This window comes from Stomoxys calcitrans, chromosome 2, assembly GCF_963082655.1.
Source record: "Stomoxys calcitrans chromosome 2, idStoCalc2.1, whole genome shotgun sequence".
Taxonomy (NCBI): Eukaryota; Metazoa; Arthropoda; class Insecta; order Diptera; family Muscidae; genus Stomoxys; species Stomoxys calcitrans.
The window spans coordinates 72486528-72513271 of NC_081553.1; the positions used below are offsets into that span (position 1 = coordinate 72486528).

Consider the following 26744-nt stretch of genomic DNA (forward strand, 5'->3'; position numbering starts at 1 on the left):
TTAATTTCTTGGGACAATAAAAGTACTTTCATAACTCTATGTTGCTGAAATTTGACGCAGTGGCCTGCGTTAGGCTCTTCAATATTCGTGCTCGGTCTATGTTTGGATATAGCTGTCCTTAGGCTCATAAAATTTGACGCAGTGGCCTGCGTTAGGCTCTTCAATATTCGTGCTCGGTCTATGTTTGGATATAGCTGTCCTTAGGCTCATAAAAGGTGAGCTTTTTAACCGACGAATTTGGTACAGTAGACCCTTACATAGCCTTCCTGAAAATGGTGGAAATCGAAATATATTTAAACATAGCTGCTACGGATTCAAAAATAATGAATTTTTCCCACGTATTATGACAAACGGTGGTTAGTATTTATGTCCGAGGTGGTGGGTTTCCTAAGTTTGTTACGGCCGAACTTAATGGCTTTTTACTTGCTACTTGTAAGGGTTCCTTTGTGGTGGGTCGTACTTGAAGTAATGTGCGATACATTGGTGCCATCGACACAGTCCTGGTTTGTTGGAAATTTTGTATTACCATCTGACAGTTTATGCAACACGGATGAATCGATACTATAGGACAGAACGGCTCTGCGATCTGTCACTGATTGGAAGCTGAATGTCGGAAACTACAAACGCAATAGAGGGCAACTCCACTCAAATGACCCAATAGCTTCAAAAGAGCACTCATATTTTCGGTCGCAGAAACCTACCCCAAGGAATGTATAGTTCGACAAAAAAAAGTTTGAAGTCCTACTGAAGAGAAGAATGCGGCATACATTTACAATGCGCCATGACAAGGAGAGTGTGAGCGAAGGAAGTCCGATAATTCTACACTCAACGAAACTTGTTATTCAAAATAGCAAAAATGTTTGCTAAAACAACAGCTCTTGGCTGTTGGAAATGGGAAAGCAGACATGACCGCTGTTTCAGCAAATAAAAGACTGCTGTTTTAGTAAACATTTCCGTCTGCTATTTCAATTAGCGAATAAATTGCACAACTTTGAGGGGCGGCAGACATTTTCAGCAAACAAAAATCCTTTTGGCACGCAGCCTGCTGATCTGAAATTGCAAACATTTAGCTATGACAGCAGAACTACTGCTGGTAATAACAGACCAATCAACTGCTTACAGTCAGCAGACAGTGTCTGCTATTATTAGTAGACTTTTTACAATGAGTGTACCAAAAAATTAAATATCAAATCAATGGCTATGGAAGAAAAACAAGAAAGAAAAACTGGTAACAATTACAGATAGTGAGTTTCGGATTAAGAACATTATTGTGGTTCCGGTAATAGAGGCGGCGAGGATACACTAAAACCAATGCCCGTTGACATTTTTTAATTAAAACAGTTCAGGCGAAATGAGCTCAACACACCAGTAGAATGGCTAAGCTAAAGAACATCAACGCAGGAGAAACCAATGGGATGCAAGTTGGAAAGAAGGCGATACCTTGGTGGCAAAGCGCTTGCTTTAGACGAAAGGGCGGTAGCCCTATCTGACTTCAAATATTATCGCCTTTAAGAATTATAAAAAAATGGTATTGCAAACGAAACGACCCATCCTGGTGGGTATAAAAAATCCCTTTTACTTTTTCCTACAGAACCAAGTAGGCGAGGTTAAGAAAATAAAATCCAATATAAAAACAAGTTAAAAGGCATTAAGTTCGGCCGGGCTGAACTTTGGATACCCACCACCTCGGGTATATATATAAACCCCCTTTCGTCACAATCCGATGAAAATTGGATAACTTATGCACCCAAATTCGGCACGGACATGGAGTGGTCTTATAAATATAAGTCACTGTTGAATTTTGTATTTCAAATTTCAACAAAATCGGGTAATAAATAAAGCTTTTAGGAGCTTCAGACCCTTAACCGGCATATCGGTCAGCTATATTTAAATATAGTCCTATTTTTACCATATTTATATAGGATGGCCTAAAACTACTCACTTTTTCAAATTTCAGTGAAATTGGATAAACAATAATGTTTTTATGGGCTTCAGACCCTTATCGGGAGATCGGTCTATATGGCAGCTATATCTAAATACAGTCCGATCCAAACCATATTTGGGGCGGATGTCGGGAGACCTAAAAATACCCACTGTTTCAAACTTCAGCGAAATCGGATAATACATAGGGCTTTTGTGGGCTTCAGACCCTTTATCGGGAGATCGGTCTAAAGGTGTATCTAAATATAGTCCGATCTGAACCATATTTGGGACCTACCTTAGGAGGCCTAAAACTACTCACTGGTTCAAATTTCAGCGATATCGGTTAAAAAATAAAGCTTTTATGGGCTTCAAACCCTTTATCGGCAGATCAATCTATATGGCAGCTATATCTAAATATAGTCCGATCTGATCCATATTTGGGCCAGATATCGGGAGATCTAAAATTACTCATTGTTTAAAATTTCCATAAAATTGGATGAAAAATTAAGTTTTTATGGGCATTAGACCCTTTTGTCTGAAAATTGGTCTATATAGCAGCTATATCCAAATATGGTCTAATTTGTCCCGTTCAAGAACTTAACCAGCATGCATCAAAAAGACGTATCTGTGCCAAATTTCAGCGCAATATCTCAATTTTTGAAGCCTGCAGAGTGATTACAACAGACGGACGGATAGACGGACAAACGGATAGACAGACAGACACACGGACATCGTTAAATCGTCTTAGAATTTTACGACGATCCGAAATATATATACTTTGTAGGGTTGGAAAATGATATTTCGATGTGTTGCAAACGGAATGACTAAATCAACATACCCCCTATCCTACGGTGGTGGGTATAAAAATCTTAATTTTAAAATTTTACTTCAAACTATTTTTAAACAACATTTTATTGCAAACTTTGTTTGGCAAAACACTAACGGTCCTATTCACAAAACTTTATGAAGACTTAAAATAGGTTTATTTGACTCTTCTATAAAGGAAATATGTCGAATAGGTTTCTATTTCAAATGTGCATTAAGTTTTGTGAACAAGGCCGTAATTAATTTTTTTGAATAATTTTTTACAATAATTAAAAAAAAATTCGCATACAAAACTCTTTTTTTTTTCTTAAAAATATATATAGTAAATTTTAAATAAAATTTCCTTTTCACAAAATTCATTTTCTTCATAATTTCCCATTGTGTGTTATTCGTTACGAATTTGTTCTTTGCTTTAAATTACAAGGTATTTTAAAATTTTTTGTTTACATACAATTTATTCTCATTTTATTGCCTTGTTTTGCACTCATGCACACTCACACTCTCTTTTACGCAGACACAAACGCACACACACACACACAGCAAAGCACACTCGTGTTTGCGTTTCTTGCTCAGTTTAAAGCTTTTTTTCCCTCTTGGTGTGTATTTCCAAGGAATGAACTTCGTTGAATGGGTCGGTCTGTCGGCGGTGTTCTTTTTATGGTTCCGATCCGAAGTTAATGTGTCGCTATGTTTATGATGTTGGCTGGCTGGCTGGATGACTGACTGGATGGTTGACTAGCATGGATTGTCGATTAGAATGGTTGTGATGGTTGTTGGTTTGGTTGATGACAGTGGTAGTGTTGTTTCATGGCAGTGTTGGTATTTTGTTCTCATATGTTTGTTGTTGAGTACAAACCAGAATTCCTCTCATCCAAGCATGCCAGAATTTGACACACAAAACACACAATAAAATGAAGAGAAAAAAAACAGGAGTTATTTTTCTCTGCTGCTGCCACTGCCACTATCAATGCTGCTAACGTTGATGATGATGTTGATGGAAATAGAGATCCTGCCAATGATGCTTAAAGCTTTATGCGTTTTGTACACAGAAAATTTTCACATGAAAACACCCGAACGGAATGGTGCACAAATTTGAGTAATGAGATTATCAAACAAAAGGTGTTGAACATTAGATTACTGAAAATTATAAAAATTTGGATATAAGCCTATTCTATGGTGGATGGAGCCCACTGTAGCGCAGAGGTTGGCATATCGGCCTATGATGCTGAACGGCTGGCATCGAATCCTGGCGAGAAGATTAGAAAAAATATTCAGCGTTGGTTTTCCCCTCCTATTGCTGGCGACATTTGTAAGGTACTATGCCCTGCATACAAGCCATGTAACTTCTTCCCAAGGATGTGTCGCAATGCGGCACACCATCCGTTCTCGGGTTTAAAAAGTAGTTCCCTATCATTGAGCTTAAAACTTGAATCGGGCAGCACTCATTGATGTGTGAAAAGTTTTCCCCTGTTTTTTGATATTCTGTTCTTCTGGTATGTTCATGGACAAATAAGTAATTTTATGGCGGATGATATGAAAATTACAGTAATATCAATTAAAACAAGATAATACCCTACATCCACCCTATAATTATAGCTGGGCATTACCATTATATGGATGCTATATATAGTTCTGAACCGATTTTGATGGGCTTCGACTTAAGTGCTTAGATGGATAAGAAAACAATCCGTTCGAAATTGTAATAACTTCAGTTCTATAAACTTAACATGGACAGATAGGCAGACATAGCTACGATAGTTACGAACACCATTCATTTTGGGTGTTACAAACGCCCCACTTACATTATTCGCTCCAATAGATTATTATCTTTGAAAAACGAAGAAGATTAAAAAAGAATCCCTCTTATGTGGACGACCCCACAATCCCACGAAACGATGTGATGGCTCGGGAAGGGCTCCACAACAACACTGAGAGGTGACGGCCGATATTATAGCTGTCATGAATTTGGCTGTGGATTTGTGGTATGTCGCAGAGTTAAAAACCTTGTCTTCAGGTTGACTCCGTTGGATAAGAGGCTAGAAGCAATCCACATAAAAGGCAAATTCTTCAACATCAGCCCTATTTGCGTCCATGCCCCGACGGAAGACAAGGAAGAACAAACCAAGGATATTTTCTACGAGTTCCTAGAAACAGAAAATGACCGATGTCCCGCCCATGATGATATTAAAATCGTTCTGGGAGATTTTAATGCAAATATAGGAAAGGAAAATATCATTGGCCCAACAGTCGGAAATTCTAGCCTACACGAAGAAACTTCCGATAATGGATTAAGGGTGTAAAGACTTCGCCGCGGCAAAGAATATGGTAGTTAGCAGCACCAGATTCCAACAACCGATCAAAACACGAGAAACCAAATAGATCATGTTGTAATGGACGGAAGGCATTCATCCAGCGTGTTGCATACACGATTGATCCGAGGGGCGAATATCGATTGGGATCATTACATCGTTGCAGCAAAGGTCCACACTCGTCTTAGTGTGGCGAGAAACGTACGATCGCACATTGCACAGAAGCAAAAGGTGGCAACGGCATACTACAATGGATTGCAGAAAGCACTCCAGTCTCAATAGTATAGCAGCGCAATTGCAAACCATTGTCCACTCCATGGAAAGAGCAGCAACATCCGTACTTAGCTACCTAAAGCCTCACCCAAGGAACCCATGGTACGACCAGGAGTACCAAAAAGCTACTGAAGCCAAGAATGCAGCTAAGACATACAAGGCAACCAGTGCAATTACTGTCAGGAGCAATGCACCAGGCGAAGGAGAAGTATCGGGAGAAAAGGAGAGAGGAGAATCGTCTCTTCCTCAAGAAGAAAAAGACGGAAATGCAAAGTCGTATGTGCGAGTGAATCAAAATGTTCAAGAGCCAAAATAAAGTCTAAAAATTCTACCATAGAATTAAACATCAAACCGATGGCTTTGATACAGGCACATCCTTCTGCAGAGACTAAGAAGGAAATCTGGTATGTGATACATATAGTGTGCTGAGGATATGGAAATAACTCCTTTACCAGCTGCTGGTATCCGATGTGGCTACGATGGGTATGCCACAGCATCAATCCATTCAGAACGAGGTCCACGTAGCAGTATCCCGGCTGAAAAACAATAAGGCAGCTGGAGCCGATGGGTTGTCGGCTGAACTGTTTAAGACGGGAGGCGACACGCTGATAAGACGTATGCATCAACTCATCTGCGCAATTTAGCTAGAAGAACGCATGCCCAATGATTGGAACATCAGTTGGATATCATCTCACGGTAGCGCTCACCATTCATAGTTACGTTACAATTCACATCATCATTGAAGAAGTATGGTCCAATGATGCCACTAGCCCATTTCGCGCACCAATCTGTGACTTTTTCTGGATGCATTGGTAGCTCTTGCAACGATTCTGGCTGATCTTCACTACAAAATCGACAATTCTGCTTATTTATGTACCCATTGAGCCAAAAATGAGAAAAAATTAGCAAAAATGAGGGTGCGATGAACTTTCTTGACAGAGCACGCCTTTTGATAACAAAATTCAATAGTTTGCAAGTGTTGTTCGTTTGTAAGACGATTCTTGGTTAAAATATAGACCAAACTGAAGATGTTTGAGAGTGAAATAAAACATGAGCTGTATAAACCGGTGTTGCTAAAAAGGTAAAAGCTAAAAAATCACCCTTTATCAGGTAATGGACCGATTTAAACAAAACCTTGCCCAGTGGTTGGAAGTTATAATAAAACGTCACGCGCAAAATGTCAGCCAAATCGATTTATATGGCAGCTATATGAGGTTATGAAGCGTTTTGGACCATTCTTGGCACAGTTATTAGAAGTCATGCAAACTTTCAACCCAATCGTCCACTACAGGCTCTAGAATTCAAATCGGGAGATTGGTGTACATGACAGCTATATCAAAACGTGTACCGATTTGGTCCATTTACAATCCCAACAGACCGATACTTATAAAAAGTATGTGCAAAGTTTCAAGGGCCTTACTCTACTCCTTCGAAAGTTAGCTTGCTTTCAACAGACGGACCGATATGGCTAGATCGACTTAAAATGCCCTGACGATCAAGCATATATACCTTGTTGGAACTCAGATCAATATTTCGATGAGTTACAAACGGAATGACGAATTGGTATACCCAATCCTATGGAGGAAGGCATAAAAATAGTAGTCTGATTGCCAATTGTTGTTGCCACTGTCACTGCAATTCAACCAAACCCTATCTTTTTAGTGAAGTCTGTCCGTGTGTCCTTCTATTCGTATGTCTATGATCACGCTACATCCTTTAAAAAATAAAGATATTGAGCTGAAGGTACACACAGTTAATATTTTACCATAAGCAGATTAAGGTTGATTAAGGTCCAGATCGCCCAATATCTTACTATAGCCCCATCTAGACCGATCTCCCGATTTAAGGTCCAAGGCCCATAGAAGCCGCCTTTATTACACGATTTCGCAGAAATTAGGCACAGTGAGGTATCTTGCGATCCTCAATATCCGTATCGAAATTGTTGTAAATCCTAAATTAAAAAAAAAAAAAACAGTAGGAAAAGTCAATGATCGGACGATGCCGACTGTATTAGACCCTACACCAACCACATAAGAACAAAGCGGGAGCTATATCTTATTCTGAATCAATTTTGATGGACGTCGGCGCATGTGTTCAGATCAAATTTCGAGCAAATATGTTCAAACTCTAATAACTACGGTTGATAAATAACAACATTATTGCAAATTACCCAAAATCTGACGAACATATATATATGGGAGCTATATCTAAATCTGAACTTATTTCGATCAAACTGTTTAGACATTGTGGTACTCGTCAAGGAAAGCGTTGTACTAAATTTTGGCAAATTGGTCGATGAACGCGCATGCAGTGGATCTAGGAGTGAAAATCGGGTGATATACATACATGGCATTTATATCTAAATCTGAACCGATTTCAAGCAAAATTCTTAGATATTGTGATAGTAGTCGAGGAAAGCGTTGTGCAAAATTTTGGGAAGATTGCGTCACTGCGCAACGTTGGAATGTCCGCTAATGACGCAGAACGCCTGGGTTCGAATCCTGGCTAAACCATCAGAAAATATTTTCAGATGTGGTTTTCCCCTCCTAATGTTGGCAACATTTGTGAGGTACTATGCCATGTAAAACTTCTTTCCAAAGTGGTATCGCAATGCGGCACGCCGTTTGGACTCGGCTATAAAAAGGAGGCCCCTTTTCATTGAGCTTAAAACTAGAATCGGACTGCACTCATATATATATATATATATATACAAATATGAGAGCAATAACTAAATCTGAACCGATTTCTATGAAATTCACCAGTAATGTCGTAAAAAAAAATCTTCCTGCCAAATTTCGATAGTATTGATCCAAATATCGGCAATATTAATCAAAATTGAACCTACTTATGGGACTTATATCTAAATCTGAACCGATTTTTCTATTTTCCCTCTAAGCCATAAAAAAATTGATGTGCCAAATTTGAAGAATACTGAGCGACCTGCAGTTTTTCTGTCTGTACACAGACAGACAGGTGGACATAGCTAAATCCAATGAGAAAGTGATACTGAGTCGAACGGAAAATCGGTCTATATGGCAACTACATCCAAATATGGTCCGATCTAAAAGATATTCAACAAAAAGGGGTACAGGGGTACCAAAGCTCACTGTTTCAAATTTCATCGAAATCGGAAATTGAAAAATGCTCCTTTTATAGGCTCAGTACACGATATTGAGAGATCGGTCTATATGGCAGCTATATTCAAATATGGTCCGATCTAGACGATATTCGACAAAAAGGTGTAAAAGGGGTATCAAAGCTCACTGTTTGAAATTTCATCGAAATCGTATGAAAAATGATCCTCTTTAAGGCTCATTACATTATATAGTGAGATTGGTCTATATGGCAGCTATATCCAAATATGGTCCAATCAAGACGATATTCGACAAAAAGGTGGAAAGGAGTAACAAAACTCACTGTTTCAAATTTCATCAAAATCTGATGAAAAATTCTCCTTTTATGGGCTCAATAATCCATATCGGGAGATCGGTTTGAAGGTATATCCAAATATGGTAAATATGGCCCGATCTGGACGATATATAACAGAAAAGGGTAGAAGTTTCTCAAAACTCACTATTCCAAATTTCACCAAAATCAGATGAAAAATGCTCCTTTTATAGTCTCAATACTCTATATAGGCAAATCGGTCTATATGGCAGCTATACAAAAAGGGGTATCAAAGCTCATTGTTTCAAATTTCACCGAAATAAAATGCTCCTTTTATAGGCTCAATATCTTATATCGGCGGACCGGTCTATATGACAGCTATATCCAAATATGATTCGATCTGGACCACATTTAACAAGAATGGGTAGGGTTTTACCAGAACTCACTATGCCGAAATCGGGTAATAAATGGATCGTTTATGGCCCTTATACCCTATATAGGGAGATAGGGCGGTCGGTCTATAGGGTAGTTATATCCAAATAGGGTCCGACCACAATTCACATTTCATTGAAATCGGATGTAAAATTACCAATTTATTGCCTCAAGGTTTTAAGTCTGGAGATCGGTCTATATAGCGGCTATATAAAACAAAATTTAGATTTTATGGGATCAGAAGGTCGGGTTTATATAAAAAGAATACGAAATCATCAAAAATTGTTTGGAAAATGTTTTTTAAACCCAAGATATTTGCAAAATTATAAATACCCAGCATTTGGGTATATATGGGTAAATACCCGGGTATTTATGCAATTTACCAGGTAAATACCTTTTCGTTATCTACCCATCGCCCATCTCTACTTATAACTTAACTTAAGAAAAATTTACAACAAGTTTACCGTATCACGTTGTGAAATCCGATTCTTCAGTCCGTTAGAAATCAAAAAAAAATTGTTGTAAGTTCAATAACTCATAAACTGTAAAAGATATACAAGACATTTCAGGGTTTTACGAGCTCTATTGGAAAACACCTCAACATTGACTGTGTTAAGATTCGTGTCCATATCACAATCCGTTCAAAAGTTCCAGATTTATTTTCAAGATTTTTGATTTGGCAACACTGTGCGATGTATGGTACCTATAACTGGAGAATTTATTACGGGATTTAAACATTTTGTGCGCTGAGTTATATAAGACCCCAGAAATCCGTCCCAAATATGGTGTTAATCGAAAATAACTGTCATATACACCGATCTCTCGATTCAGGGTCTTTCACCCATAAATGGTTTATTTATTACCCGATTTAGGAAAAATGGTCTGAATAAGATCCTCGACGTCCGTGTTTCAAACAATTTTTGATGATTTCAAATTCTTCTATTATATAAAAATGAAATTGTTGCCGAATTGTTGTTTGTTTGTTTGTCTGTTCCGTATAGACTCAAAAACGGCTGAACCGATTTTTATGCAATTTTAACAGATAGTAGAGTTTAAGCCCCCGGTAAAAATGGGGTACTATATTATTTGATATTCAAAGGGGGGCGGACCCTCCCCCATACCACAATTTTCAAAAACGCCAGATCTCGGAGATGCGTGCACCGATTTAAGAGAAATTTTTAACGCTACCTTATGATACCCCTAAAAGACGAAATTGGTATAAAATTTTTGGGTCAAATAACCTGGGGGGACGCCCCATCTCAAAACCCAACAGAACGGGCATGTTCAACGATTAGGACAATATGGGTATCAAATGAAAGGTATTTAAGAGTAGAATACGAGTTTTGTATACAAATCAGACCAAACCAGAAATCCGTTCCGAATATGGTGTTAATCGAAAATAACTGTTATATACACCGATCTCTCGATTTACGGTGTTTCACCCATAAATGGTTTATTTATTACCCGATATCGCTCATTTTTAGAAAAGTGACCTGAATTAGATCCTCGACGTCCGTGCTGTGTTTGTCCCAGATCGGACCATATTTTGATATAGTTGCTACGGGCTTATAAATGGTATATTATCAATGGAATTTGTTAAAATGTGATTTACATGTATAGCTGAAGTAGTGGGTATTCAAAGTTCGATCCGGCCGAAAAAATGCCTTTATACTTATTTTTTCTTTCAGGCAGTAATGAGTTACAAGCATTTTTAAATTTGGAGCAAATGTATACAACTTTCAAAGGATGTTCATCTTACATATGAATTTTATAAACAATTTAAACAAAATTTCCGAAAAAAAAATTTTAATTCCTTGTAATTTTGTAATTTAATTCCAAATATTTATTTCTGTGCAAAAATGCTCCTGATGCTGATGTTGATGCTGCCGCTGCCGCTGCTGCTTCTGTTGTTGCTGGCATTGTGCCGCTGTGCGTGTGCGTGAGTGCGTAAATTGGTATTTATGTGAGAGTTTGTATTGGTATATTTGTTTTTGTTTTTGTTATTGCCTTTTGGGGTACTTTCGCAATTTGGGAGCGGCTCCCAAATCGGAAGTAAATGAAAGACAAAAAAAAATAAGATGAAGCACTAGCAGTGTCATAGATAAACACACCACAAAAAGAGCTGAAAGGTCATGAATTTTTCTTGTAAATCACCTCTTCCAAAATAAAAGGAGATGTCCATATAGGTTTTTATTTTACCAAAAAAAAAAAACAAAAAGAGAAATAATTAGAAAATTATTTGCTAACTGTAAATGCCATTGTCCTTGGGGATTGGAGGGTTCTGTTGTCATTGTGCTGTTTTCTGGTTAATTACGTATTCAAATTTTTATTTTATTTTGGTTTTTCTTTTAATTTCCCAAAAAGCAGCAGCAGCAGAAGCCAACTTTCTTTGTGGTCAGGCTTTTCGCTGCTGCTGCTTCTTGCTCTGCTTCTTCTTATTCTTCCTCTTCTTGCTGTAATTGAGAGCAAACGTAAAGCAAGAAGTCTATAGAGCTTAAGCGGCTGCAAGAAATAAGAGAGGAGGGGGTGGGTTGGCTTGTCGTTTAGTGGGTCGTTCGGACGGTCGTTTTGGTGGCTGCTGGATAAGACAACACTTCGCGACACAAGGGTTGGTTAATATCTGCTTTTGATTTTATTTCGACACAATCACACAACAAAGCGAAACGAAAACATTCACAAATACGAGCATACTCGCTAAAGCCCTCGCACACACGCACACACGCACACACATGTGCACACAAACGCACGTTTTTCCTACGCTTCGTTGGTTCGATTTTCCCCATGTAGAGGGCACCACAAGAGGCTAAGGAAAGTGGTGTTGGTGGGGAAGGGGCAGACTTCTTTCTTGTTTTTTTCTATTTTATTTTTTTTTTTTGCCTTTGATACATGAAAATTTACAACGTTTAACGGGGCGTTGGTGGTGGATGGTTTTCATATTTTTCTTTCATTTTCATCTTCTTCATCGACATCTGCACTTTTTTTTTTTTGATTCTTGGCAAACACTATGAAATTGAATTTTCGGAATTTATTTGGAAATTTTTCAAAATTTTTCTTTGCTAGCCATAAATTTTCACAAGCTTTTTCTCGGCTCTTGGCAAAAAATGTAACCAAGATTATTTTTTTGGTTTTTATAATTTTTCACATTTTCTTCTCATTTCACTTTTGCTCTGAGGATTTTACAGTGATGCTTTGGAGATTTTATTCTTTTATTTTTTGCTTTATGCAACACCAGCACACTCGTTTTGTTTAAATTAAATTTTACATTTACATAAACTTATTATCATCATCAATCATTACATCCAACAAGGTAGAGTAGGTATTACAAAGCATAGAGGAGGATTGAAAAATGCCTTAGAATGTATTATTTTGTCGGTTTTACTATTTTTTTGTGTGTGTGTGTGTGTTACACTGAAAAAGGTTTCTTTGCCGAGATTCACATACAACCTTCACTGTCGCTCACGAGTTTCAAACTGACTGAACTGAACTGAACAGAACTGGATGGATGGATGGAAGAACATGTGGAAGCTGGCGATGGGCTTCTGCTGCAAAGTGTCCTACTGCCATCCGTACGTATAGTGTAAATGTGGTCCAAGGACTTTGTGCGGCAAGAAGCAAAGCTTTTTGGAGGCTGCCCATGTAACCAAGCGAAAGAGAGTGAGAGAGAGAGAGAAATGACCAAAGAGCTAAACAAGTGTTTTTAAGAGAATCATTGCAAGAGAGTGTAGAGTATTTAATATTTTTGAGTTTTGAGAAACACCAGCTGATTTAAATCATGTCCAGGACATTGAACAATGGCCCAATAAAGATCCAAAGCAAGACAACAAAAGCAAATAAAATTTTAAAATCTTCGCCCTAACAGGCAAAAAACCTGAAAAGCAAATACAAAATTTATATATACAAATAATTAAAGACAAAAATATTTTGAACAAATTTACCTAGAAAAAGTGTTCCCTAATTATTTCAGGAAAAAAAGCAAAGACAATATTATCTACAGAAAAATTGGTAAAAAATATTCGTCAAAACAAAACAAATAAAAATATGTCAAGTTCAGCTGTCCCGAACTATTGATGCCCACCACCATGGATATATGCATCTTCCTATTTTATTATAACTCCACTACCATATCCATACTTATATCCAGGGCTATGAGGTTGAGCAATTTTGACTTGACTCCGACTCCAGGCAAATTGCTCTACTCAAACTCAGACTCCGAAGTCGAATCCATGACAATTAAAAATGCTACGTTTTATACCCACCACACCCACCCACAGAGTGGCCTGGGGGACTGAGATCTGTTTTAGACTGCCTGACCATAATACGATCCTGCAGGCGGAGATCCGGCCGATCACGGAATGCGTGAAGTGGTGTGGTGCTAACGCGAGGACTTCGGGTGTGAACATCTTTACCGACAGAAAAATTGCCATAAGGGCCATAACAACCAGGACGGTAAAGTCACGAACAGTCTTGCAGTGTAAGAATGAGATTAACGAAATTCTCTGAGGATGGCAAAATCCGCATCGTTTGAGTGCCGGGCAGGAAATTGCCATAAAGGCAATAACAACCAGGACGGTATGGTCATGAACAGTCTTGCAGTGTAAGAATGAGTTTAACGCCTTCTCTGAGGATGGCAAAATCCGCATCGTTTTGGGTGCCGGGCCATAACGGAGTAAGGGGAAATGAAATAGCAGACGAGAGGACTGTCGTCAATAAACTTGGTTAAACCGAATCCTTTCGAGTCGACGCAGTCCGAGTGAAGGCAGTGGGCGACGAATGCGCATGTAACATTGTGCAACAGTGAAACGGTCGGTAGGACGGCGAAAATCCAATGGGGGGATTCAGATCGTGAGAAGACGATGCTATTACTGAAAGGAAGTAAGATGGAGGTCAGTATAGCTATTGGTATTATAACGGGACACATAGGACTACGAGCTCACTTATGTAAAATCGGTGCGGCGAATGACAGCATGTGTAGGGCATGCGGGGAAGATAATGAGACGTTGGAGCATTTCCTTTGTCACTGCCCGGCTTTCGCGTCTAATAGATACTGGCACTTAGGAGGAGACACAATACCAGACATGATCCAACTTAGGGGAGTGGTATTGAAAACAATAAAGGATTTTGTAAGTAGCACAGAATTCCTAATTTAAAATTTTCTTTTTAGACGTTAGTCTATAGTTTTTAGAGCGCACAACAAACCGATTACTGGCTTAGGTGTATGTCCATATTGGCATGGGGCGGATTAATATCTGCACCCTATTTTCAACCTAACCTAACGTACCCACCACCAAATAATGGGGGTGAGGCTCTGCAATCTATGCAATATGAGTATTACATCAAAGGTATTAGCGAGCAGATTGGAGGCCACCGTAGCGCAGAGGTTAGCATGTCCGCCTATGACGCTTAACGCCTGGGTTCGAATCCTGGCGTGACCATCAGAAAAAAATTGTCAGCGGTGGTTTTCCCCTCCTAATGCTGGCAACATTTGCGAGGTACTATGTACCATGTAAAACTTCTCTCCAAAGAGGTGTCGCACTGCGGCACGCCGTTCGGACTCGTCTTTAAAAAGGAGACCCCTTATTATTGAGCTTAAACTTGAATCGGACTGCGCTCATTGATACGTGAGAAGTTTGCCCCTGTTCCTTAGTGGATTGTTCATGGGCAAAATTTGCATTAGCGAGCAGATTACGAATATGGTAAAACAAAAAATAAAAATTGGACCAGGGAATAACCTACGGTATCTTGAGGATTTTGGACCCCTTTAACCCTTGGAAATGTGGGTACCAAATGAAAGGTATTAAGGAGTAGATTAAGAGAACGCATAAAACAAATAAATTACATTCACCTACGGCGTTTTTTTTTCAATTTTCATTTTTATTCAAAATTTAGGAGGAAGAGGAGGAGGATGAGTATGAGTATGAAACATCACTGACTTCACAATCTCGTTGCTGGGTTCAGAACTGGGGGTGCATTTTTCGCCAAAGCTCGTCATTTCGTTTGTAATATCCCAAAATTTTTAGAATAAACTAGCTGAGCCGGGCCCGCTACGCTGCGCCTTCTTTTATATAATATGGAACAAAAATATATCCTTTAAATATATATTTTCGACAATTTAAGAATTTTTGGTCTATATGTACATCACTTGACTAACAGTATAACAATATAAAAGCCTTTATCTCAATCCCATATGATCTTTATAGGTCATGAATTCGCTCATGTTGAGGGTCATTTTAGTTTGGATGTTAGATGTACTCCATTCTTAAAAGACTTTATTTGAGCCCAAAACGTGGGCTCGAATGTGGGTATCAATTTCGTACTCTACTCCCAAATACCTTCCATTTGACCCCGATATTGCCATGGTCGGTATATAAATATGTCCGATTTTGGGATCTTTTGGGGGGTGGATGTGGTGTAGTCACCCAGATCACGATGCTGATGAAAAAAATATCAGCATCGTGATCTACTTTTTAATAGCAAATACATTTATTTGAACTCCAAATTGCCATTGGTTTAAGGGAAGTTTGTGCGATGAAGCGTCCTCCAAACACTTGGCCCCAAAAGTGGATATCAAATGCGTTGGCTAATCTCAAATAACTTTTATTTGACTCACATATTGCCATAATCGGTAAATTTGCTCTTTGGGGGGTGTTTTGGGGGAGGGGCGGTGTCTCAAATACTTGGGCCTACCAGATTCGTATTCTTCACCCAAGTACCTTTTATTTGATTCCCCTTATTGCCGTGTTCAGTAAATAATTCCTGTTTGTGGGGTGTTTTGGGGAAAGAATAGACCACCAGAAACTTGTTACCGAAATTGAGTTTCAATTTCGTGCTCTACTCCCCAATACCTTTCATTTTAGCCCCATATGGCCATGGTCGGTAAATATGTCCGATTTAGGGGTATTTTGGGGGTTGGGGTGGTCACCCAATTATAGTATCGCCCAATTGGATGCTATAAGAGAGCACACAAAATTTCGCTTAAATCGCATCTCCCGTCTCCGATATCTGGCGTTTCTGAAAATTAGGGCAAGGGGGAGTGGTTTTCTAAAGACAAACAGAAGTCATAGAAAAACATCACCTCCAAAATGTCAGTTAAATCGAATAATAATTGCGCCCTCCAGTGACTCACAGTTTAAAATCGGTTTATATGGCAGCTATATCAGGTTATCAACTGATTTAGGCCATACTTGGTACAGTTATTGGAAGTCATTCCTCAACGATATGAGCAAAATTACAGCCAAATGGGCTAGGAATTGCGCCCTCTAGACGCTCAAGAAGTCTAATTGGGAGGTCGGTTTATATGGTAGCTATATCAGGTTATAAACCGATTTAAACCACACTTAGCACAATTGTTGGAAGTAATACTAAAACAACATGTTCAAAATTTCAGCCAAATCAGATAAGAATTGCGCCATCTAGAAGCTCAAGAGCTCAAGATCCAAGATCGGTTTATATGACAGCTGTATCAGGTAGTCAACCGATTAAGGCCATACTTGGCACAGTTATTGGAAATCATTCCTCAACGATATGAGCAAAATTACAGCCAAATCGGATAAGAATTGCGCCCTCTAGTGGCTCAAGAAGTCAAATCGGGAGATCGGTTTATATGAAGCAATATCAGGTTATGGACTGATTTATACCATACTTGACACAGATGTTCAAAGTCAAAACAAAACACCACGCACAAAATTTCAGCCAAATCGTTAAAGAATTGCGCCATCTAGAAACTCAAGAGCTCAAGACCCAAGATCGGTTTATATGGCAGCTGCATCGTGCAATCAACCGATTTAGGCCATAGTTGGCACAGTTTTTGGAAGTCATTCATCAACGATATGTGCAAAATTTAAGCCAAATCGGATAAGAGTTGCGCCCTCTAGTGGCTCAAAAAGTCAAATCGAGAGATCGGTTTATATGAAGCAATATCAGGTTATGAACTGATTTATACCATTCTTGGCACAGATGTTTCAAGTCAAAATCGCCAAATCGTTAAAGAATTGCGCCCTCTAAAAGCTGAGAAGTCTAATCTGGAGATCGGTTTATATGGCAGCTATATCAGGTTATGGACTGATCTTGATTTTGACATTTCAGCCTTTGAATTTCAGCCCAATCGGATAAAAATTGCGCCCTCTAAAAGCTCAAGAAGTCTAATCGAGAGATCGGTTTATATGGCAGCTATATCAATTTGGACAATTTACAATCTTAACCGATCTACACTAATCAGAAGTGTTTGTGCAAAATTTCAAGCTTCCAAATTTACTCCCCCACCCTTCGTCATAGTCCGGTGAAAAATGCAATATTTATGCACCCATAACAGCTCTATTCAAATATGTTCCGATTTGGAACAAATTCAGCACGGACATTGAGTGGTCTAATTAATACAAGTCACAGTTCAATACTGGTTCAATATTGGTCTTTTTGGCAGCTATATCCAAATATAGACCGATCTGAACCATATACAACACGGATGTCGAAAGGCCTAACATAAGTCACTGTGTCAAATTTCAGCGAAATCGGATAATAAATGCGCCTTTTATGGTGCCAATACCTTAAATCGAGAGATCGGTCTATATGGCAGCTATATTCAAATCTGGACCGATCTGGGTCAAATTGAAGAAGTATTTCGAGTGGTCTAACGCAACTCACTGCCTTAAATTTCATCAAAATCGGTTAATAAATGTGGCTTTTATGGGCCTAAGATCGGTGTATATATGGGGGCTATATCAAGATATAGCCGATATAGCCCATCTTCGAAGTTAACCTGCCTATGGACAAACAAGAATCTATCCAAACTTTCAGCTCAATGTCTCTATTTTTAAAAATGTCAACAAACAGACAGACGGACGGACAGACAGATAGACAGACGGACGGACAGATAGACAGACGGACGGAATTACAGACAGACAGACGGACAGACGTACGGACGGATATGGCTAGATCGTTTTAGATTTTTACGACGATCTGGATTCTATATACTTATAGGGCCTGAAATGGGTATTTCGATGTGTGGCAAACAGTATGCTCGGCCAACACGGAATAAGTATGAGCACCACACGGGCTGAAACTTTGAGCCCCGACTTGTGCGATCTTCTTTGTTATCACGGGAAGCTTAGCTGAGAGCTTCATTTTTATACGGAATAGCCGCAAATGCGGCCGCGGGCAGTCAGAGATTTCGAGAGGAGGGTCTCAATGAGGGGTCAGGTGACACTGACTCTTACTTAAATACTAAGTGCCAATGATACTCTAGATGACAAGACGAGTTATTGAAGCCTTTAAATAACCAATGGCCAACATCAGCGTCTGTTCCCAGGTTAGGGACGACTGGAGGCAAGCGTTGGATCTTGGAGCAAGCGGCTCGCGACACTCAGGGATAAATGTGCGATCTCACAAGACCCATGCGGGGCGCTGGGTCAGTAAACCGCCCTGGTGAAATTGCAATTATTCTGAGAAACAAAAGAATAGAAAAAACGAACTCCCTAACGTTAACGAATCACGCAAAAGAAAATACAGGGCCTTGATTTGCGGATCTGCACCTGGAATGTCCGCAATCTTTTTAGAAAAGGTGCGGTATATGCACTGTTGCACATTACCGCCTTACAGGAAGTGGATGGACCGGAAATGGCGTCACAACAACACCAAATGGTGACAAACTATACTAGAGCTGCCATAGCGCAAGGCATGATTTTGGCTGTGGATTTGTGGCTAGTCGGAGACTGAAACACCTTGTCTACAGCTTTACTCCGGTGGATGAGAGGCTCACCACAATCCATATTCTTCAACATCAGCCTTATTTGTGCCCCGACGGAAGACAAGGACGAGCAGACCAAAAATATTTTATATGAGCGCTTAGAGATAGAGAGAGAGTGTCATCACTGGCCCTCCCTGGATATTAAAATCGTTCTGGGAGATTTTAATGCAAAGATGGGGAAGGAAAATATCGTTATCCAACAGTCGGAAATTTTAGCCTACACAAAGAAACCTCCCATAATGGATTGAGGCTAATAGATTTAGCCGCGGCAAAGAACGTGGTAATTAGCAGCACCAGATTTCAGCGGCAGCGAAGAGGACACCGCAGAACCAATCCCTGACGATGGTATTGAATGTTTACCTCCTAGTCAGAATGAGATCCAAGTAGCTATGACCCGAGTGAAGAACAAGAAGGCTGCAGGAGCCGACGAGTTGCCGCTAAACTATTTAAGACCGGAGGCGACATGCTGATAAGGCGTATGCATCAGCTTGTCTGCGCGATCTGGCTAGAAGAACGCATACCCGATGATTGGAACCTACGCCTACTATGTCCCGTACACCAGAAAGGAGACAAGACGTAATATGCCAACTGCAGAGGAATACGTCCCCTTCCCATCGCATACACGATACTCTCGAGCGTACTGTGTGAAAGATTAAAACCTAAAGTCAATGAGATAATTGGGCCCTATCCATGCGGCCTGGTAAATTCACCCTGGACCAGATATTCACACTGCGCCAAACCTGAAAAAGACCCGAGAAAGACAAATCAATACCTACCATATCTTTGTTGACTAAAAAGCCGCTTTTGATAGCCCTATACATTCAAAGGTATTTCAAGCCATGTCTGGGTTTGCACGATGACACTTGCTAATACACGTTTCTCAGTAATAATAGGAAAGAATTTCTCCGAACCATTCAATACCAAACGAGGTTTCAGGCATGGAGGCTTTAGACAAAAAATTTAAAAAAGTTTTGGGTTGTTTAGACAAAAATTTAAGATTGCTGTTTGTTCATCTTTAAATCATAGAATAACATTTTTTGAGGTTAACTAGGTACTCAAAACTCGCTTGAAATTACCAAAATATACATTAACCTCCAAAGACACTTCCATTTTTGTAACGTGCGCCACACAACTTCACGCTAATTTTTTATTATGTATAGGAGAACAATTTTTTTTATTCGGAAGTATTTTCAAATCCCTAAATTCACTATATGTAGATAAAAGAATTTTTTTCACATCACAAAGAAAATCATATATTTCAATCAAAAAATGTGTAAAAATGTAGCGTTCGTCACGCACGTACAACTATATAAAAATCATTATATCTAATAATAAAGTTTATTTCAAAGTTCTATAGAGGAAATCTGTCCAATAAACCTATTTCAAGTCTGCATTAAGTTTTGTGAATACAGGTGTTATACTTTGTTTTGCTTTTCGATTTAGTTCCGCAGTTTTGGGCTTAAAATAATTCAACGTATGTAATTTACGCCTGAAGGTATGCTATTAGTTATTGCTAGCATAGACAAGCACCATGGGTTATTGTGAATGGAATTATAAAATGTAGCCAGGAAGTGTTATAAATGCAATTATTGAAATTTGTAACCTAAACCGTGTTATCGAAATCCACTTGGTTATAAAGAATAACTAAGTTATTAATGGTGTGGAGATTTGACATAACGGGTTTTTTGGCAACTTTTTTTGCAAGCGAACATCAAAAGAGAAATATTAGAAACAAATGTGATTTGTAACCCAACATAAACATTCTTAACGCATTAATCACAATAGTTCAATAATTGTTAAGTTAATAAACCCATATATTTTCAGTTTTATTCTTACCTGTTACATATTGAATGTTAATTTCGAGAAAATTTTACTGCAGAATATCGTTGAACAGCATCTCAGTCTAGTTTATTTACGCCGGCAAAATGGCACATTTCGTTTTACATTACTGTTAGTTGTTGAGCCGTAATTATTAACACACACAAACACACACACTTTATTACAAAATCTATATTTCGCTTTGATTTTCTTTCATTTATAAAAGCGCTAGTAATTGTTAATTTTTTTAAGTATACGTTTGAAATAGTTCACTGTTTTGCTTTTTATTAGTTTTTTCACAAAATCTTTCCCAAACTAAAATTTACCCGGGACTCAGTATAATGTATTAATGCTTGCTGAATGGCACACGACCTTTTTCATTTCGTTTAGTGGATGAGCCGTAGTTATTTACACACACACACATATACGAAACTTCTATTTTTTCTATTGCATCATCTTTAGTTAGAAAACAGCTTGTAATTTTTATTTTTCATTGATGTACTCGTGTTATACGATTCACTTCTTAAGTTTATATTAGTTTTTTCACAAATTCACTTATTATTTTATCGCGTTTATCAATTTAAGTTGGCGTGAATATGCCGAACATCCTTTCAGATGTAATTGCCAATAAGAACTGAGCACGAAGCATAACACAATTAGCTTTGGCAGATCGTTTTTTGTCTATGGTTGCCAGGCTACAAAATTTTGCCGTTGATGACGGGACCAAAAACACTAATAATTTTGCATAAATATTGCCTTCCCAACCCGAACGGACATGTTTACCGATTGGGACAATATGGGTATCAAATGAAAGGTATTTATGAGTAGAGTGCGAACTTGGCATAAAAATGGTACACTAAGTGTCGGAGGGTCCCCCACCCCTAAAAAACACCACTTACAAGACACTTACCGCTTTGAGCAATATGGGTATCAAATGAAAGGTATTTAAAAGTGAGTATAAATCGGACATACAAATTTATTCCTTTGTGTCTGACGCCATCCCCACCCTCCCTAAAACCCCCCAACAGGACACATTTACCGATTGGGACAGTATGGGACTCAAATGAAAGGTATTGGCGAGTTAAAAACGAACATGGTATTAAAAATTAGGTCCAAGTATCTAGTAGGCTGCCCCAAAAGTAGCGCCTAAAATCAAAAGTGGACCGATCAGGACAATATGGGACTGAAATGACAGGTATTCGGGAGTAGAATACGAATATAATGTCGAATATAGCGTCGTCCCAAGCGTACCGTCTAAAATAAAAAGTGGACCGATCGGGACAATATAAGACACCAATGAAAGGTATTTGGGAGTATAGTATAAATATGATATTAAAAATTGAATCCAGGTATCTAGGGAGACGTCCCAATCCCAAAACGCCCCACAAGTACCGCCCAAAATCAAAGTGGGCCGATCGAGACCATATGGGACTCAAATCAAAGGTATTTGGGAGTTAAATACGAATATGATGTCGAAAATTTAATACAAGTACCTAGGGCGCCGCCCGAAGCCCAAATCCGCATCAAAAGTGTCACCTAAAAACAAAAGTGGACCGATCGGGACAATATGGGACTCCAATGAAAGGTATTCGAGAGTAGAGTACGTATATGATTATCGAATATTAAAAATTGGGTGTAATTTCCAAGGGGCAGCCCCAAAATCAAAACCGTCCCAAGTGAGAATTTTATGCCATCATGACAATGTGGGTATCAAATAAAAGGTATTCGGGTGTAGATTACGAATATGGCATTAAAAATGAGTTTCAAGTGATATTCACATTTCACAAAATGTGAATATTTGTCAATCACGGCTATATGGGGTCCAATAGAAAGTATTTCGTAGTAGATAAACAAATGTACTGGGGAGAAACATATGGTAGTAAGTAAGAAACTTATTTTTCGGTTGGAATTATTGAAGGCCCAGCAGAGCGGGTATAGCTAGTAAGTTTGTATATAAATATTATTTTATTTGTTTTCTTAAAGAAATACTTTTTCACAGTATCAATCCCCGTTTTGCACTGAGAAAATGTGTTAAGAACTTGTAGTACAAAAACACACATACACAGGAAAAAATTACTCCTAGAAAAAACCAATTACCAAATTTGTATGTGAACCTTTTAATTCTTAACGAATTTTAGAATTGAATTGATGACATTATTTATTGAAGTAGGCTTGTAGAGACTTGACAGACAAAATAATAGAAAATTTGTGGATTTTTAACAAATCCTTTAGTTGAGATAGTTGTTAAAATAGGCGCTCTACTATGTAGCGCAACAAACTCTTATGGCATTCATGACTTGCAAACCAAGGTTCGAATCCCCAGGTCGGTCAAAATAAATTTTTTTCTTTCAAATTTATTTAAGAAATTTCGTCGGAAAAACTATGTTTTTCGTAATAAAATTTTTTTTTGTGGTTTTTACTTTTTTTTAATTTGATTAATTGGGACACTTTTTACTGTGCAGTAATACTTATTGAGTTATTTCATCATAAGGAAGAAGAACAGGATGCGTGCAAGGCAAACAAGCATGACATCATAAGTTCAATCCTCTGTGGCGCCAAATTTATTAAAATTTGTCTTCAAAGGTAATAGTAGAGAGAGCAACAGAGAATACCCCGAGAGCAGAAGTAAAACGAACGAGAAAAGCAACGCGGCGCAAGCCGAAAAAAGAAAATAAAGACATCACCACTCCGAAGCTGTGCGTCCAGCAAAGCACATGTGGTGGCTGGTTAAATGTTTTTTTGTCTTACTTATGGATATATCTTTGTTGTTTTTTTTATATGTTGGATTGCAAAGATTGCCTTTCAACAACAAATTTGTACTATCGGTCGCTAAGATTCAAAATAAATTGTTACGGGAAAATTGACAAATTTCGTCGTCGTTATTTCGACCAAAGTTGTTGTTTTTCAAAATTCTTTTTATCTGAATACACGTATACGAATTTGTTATATTACTTCCATTTTTTTTTTTTTCATTGCCTTGGTCGCATACATACGGTCTTTGGTTGGTTTTGTGTAAAGACCGAATACGACCAAGACATACGGTCTGCTTTGTTTTCCTAATGTCGTAAAATTGGCAGATTAAACCCCGTTTACACTGCTCTTTAAATCCGAATTAAATGTCACGATCATTTATAAAATCAGCTGATGCGTGCCTTAAAACCGGATTTAATGAGCAGTGTAAACGGGGTTTTAGATTTCTGCAAGTTGGAATGTCGAATTCAGCATTTTAACCAATTCCTCTTTTTGCTTCTTCGTAAATAAAAAATTATTACAAAATTACGCTCATTTGTGTTGAAAAAGTTTGTGAAATACACAAATAAAAATTTTCTTTATCTTTTGGCACCGTTTATATCAAATTTATAGGCCAACTTGAAAAATTCCTAAAATCTTTGGTTTTATGCCAATGACAGATGTGCACAAAATGGAAATGATATTGTAAACGTGCGTTAATTTCTTATTCTCTAAATTTTTAATTAATACCATGACAGAAAAATAAATAATTTTACAGAACCAATGATTTTTTTTTTAAAGTAAATATAATATTAAGAAAAAATAAGAATAATAAAAAAAAAAACACTGAACGCCTGGGTTCGAATACTGGTGGGACCATCAGAAAAAAATTTCATCGGTGGTTTCCCCTCCTAATGCAGGCAATATTTCTGAGGTACTATGCCATGTAAAAACTTCTCTGCAAAGAGGAAGCCCCTTATCATTGAGCTTAAAGCTTGAATCGGATTGCACTTATTGATAAGTGAGAAGTTTGCCCCTGTTAGTGAAATTTTCATAGGCAATATTATTAAATAACTTTTTCTTTCCTGTCTAGCTTTTAATCGGAAGAAAACATTATTTTTTAAGATTAAAAACAGAAAAATGATACGTACACCCATGCATGTGTTTATTCGCTGCTGTCTCTACAACGAGTGAAGCCAAGAGAATAAGATTATGTGTGAATAGAGCACCAAAGCTAGCGTAAAAAATTTTTAGTTTTCTGCACCCCTAGCCTATTCCTTTGGAAACCCCAAAAACTGAAATTAAGAAATCACCTGGTAAAGTTGATTAGGTTATGTTGAAAAGAGGGTGCAGATTAATCCGCCCTATGTCACTATGGACATACACCTTAGCCAGTAATCCACTTGTTGTGCGTTCTTAAAACTGACAAATAACCTCGAAAAAGAAAATTTTAAGTTTGGAATTCCGTACTATTTACAATATCCTTAATTGTTATTGTCGTTAGTTGTTGTGTTTAAATGTTTGATTTTCAAATCAAATTATAAAAAATAAATAAGTATAATACTTCATAAATCGATGGTGCCATCTATATTTTGCCATCTCTAGTAGGGGCTCAAGAAGTCAACTAGGAGATCGGTTTATGTGGGAGCTATATCAGGTTTTTGACTGATTCAAGCCATGTTGACCACCTATGTTGAAGGTCATAGAAGAAGTCATTGTGCAGCTAAATCTGATAATAATTGCTTCCTTTAGAAGCTAAGAAGTATGAGGAGGACGGTTTATATGCAGCTATATCAGGTTTTGAAACTATTCGAACCATACATTGCACATCGGTTGAATGTCAAAGAAAATGTAATGGGGCAAAATTTCAACCAAATTGAATAGAAATTGCGCTCTCTAGAGGCTCAAGAAGTATAATTTGCAGGTCGGTTTATAAGAGAGCTATATGAGGTTATGAACCGAAGTGGACCATATTGGACACATCTGTTGAATGTCATAGCACAAAATGTCAGCCAAATCGTATAATAAATGGGCCCTCTAGAGGCTTAAGAAGTCAAATCGGGAGATCGGTTTATATGGCAGCCATATAAAAATCTGAACCGGATTGGTCCATTTACAATCCCAACTGACCTGCACAAACAGAAGTATTTGTGCGAAAGCACGTTAACTCCTTCGAAAGTTAGCGTGCTTCGGCACACGGACGGACTTGGCTAAATACTCGTACACTTAAAATGTCTCAATTCATAGATGAGTTACAAATGAAATGATGATGATAGTATAAACACACACTATGATTTCATGAAATTGATGAAATTTTCAACAAAAATTTTATTTCATATCGAAAAACACTTGCTTATAGAAAATAACTTGGTAATTAACGATGTGGATAAGGGGTTCGTTGGCAACTTGTTTTTGCAAGCGAAAACACAATTTAATAATAATTTAAACTGAGAAATATTAGAAACGAATGTGATTTGTAACCCAATAAGTAATCACAATAATTCAAAAATTGATTAATTTCTTTGACTTAATATACAAATATTTGTTCGGTTTTGTTCTTACCTGTTACATGTTGAGTGTCAATATCGGGGAAAAAAGTACTCCATAATATCATTTAACAGCATCTTTGTCTATTTTATTTGTGCTGGCAAATTGGCACACTTCGTTATTCATTTCTTTTATTGTAGTTGCTGAAACGTCATTTTTTTACACACACACAGACTTATAGGAAAATGGTATTTCGCTTTCATTCCTTTTTGTTTACAAAGAAGCTTGTAATTGTTAATTTGTTTGAAGTATACATTTTAAATAGTTCACTACTTTTACTTTTTATTAGCCATTTTTTTAATTTTCATACAAACTACAATTGAACCGGACCTCAGTCTGTTTTATTAACACTTGCTGAATGGCACACGACATTTTTCATTTCTTTTAGTGGATGAGCCGCCGTTATCTACACGCACACATATACGAAACTTCTATTTCACTTGCATCATCTTTTGTTAGAAAAAGAACTTGTAATTTTTATTTTTCATTAATGAACACGTTTTATACGACTCACTTTTTAACTTTTTATTGTTTTTTCACAAATTCACTTGTTATTTCACCTGTTTACCATTTTTAGTTGGCATGAATATGCTGAACATCCTTTCAGATGTAATTGCCAATAAGAACTGAGCACGAAGCATAAATACAATGAGCTTTGACAGATCGGTTTTTGTCTATGGTTGCCAGGCTACAAAATTTTGCCATTGGTGATGGGACCAAAAATGCTAAAAAATTGACAGAATCTAAGTCTATTTAATTTG

At 37.9% G+C, this 26744-nt stretch overlaps 1 protein-coding gene across 1 annotated transcript in view; it reads right to left on the reverse strand.

Annotated features, from left to right (window-relative positions):
• LOC106089055 (uncharacterized) overlaps window positions 1–26467 on the reverse strand; it is a 600966-nt gene extending 574499 nt beyond the window's left edge. The window contains exon 1 of the mRNA XM_059364130.1: window positions 25999–26467. The gene's annotated coding sequence lies outside the window, so the exon portion shown is untranslated. The remainder of the gene's footprint in view (window positions 1–25998) is intronic.
• Window positions 26468–26744: the final 277 nt, after the last annotated feature.